This window comes from Sphaeramia orbicularis, chromosome 4 (assembly GCF_902148855.1).
Source record: "Sphaeramia orbicularis chromosome 4, fSphaOr1.1, whole genome shotgun sequence".
Lineage (NCBI taxonomy): Eukaryota > Metazoa > Chordata > Actinopteri > Kurtiformes > Apogonidae > Sphaeramia > Sphaeramia orbicularis.
In genome coordinates, this window is record NC_043960.1 from 11,497,443 (window position 1) to 11,497,886 (window position 444).

Consider the following 444-nt stretch of genomic DNA (forward strand, 5'->3'; position numbering starts at 1 on the left):
ACAAACCAAAAAAGGAAGACACTTTAGATCTGTTTAGACACAGTGCCATAAGTGTTTTATTGACAGAAATATGCAAAAAAAAAAAAATGCATATAGAAAATGTCTACATATTATGTGCAGTAAATGTAGATTGATAATATAGACAGATACTGAAAGATTTATTTTGATCAAAATCCCTTCAAAGATGCAAATCAGGCCTTAAACACAAGAACGGTCTGTGACTTTAAATCCTCTCCAAATAAAACATTGATCAAAAGCGGAACGAACTGAGTCATTTAACATGCAAAATGTTTCACCAACAACCAATAAATATCATCAAATTAAAGAAAAAAAATTAAATTAAATTACTGCATACAGAAAATGTCTATATATTATGTGCAGTAAATGTAGATTGATAATATAGACAGTGACTGAAAGATTTATTTTGATCAGAATCCCTTCAAA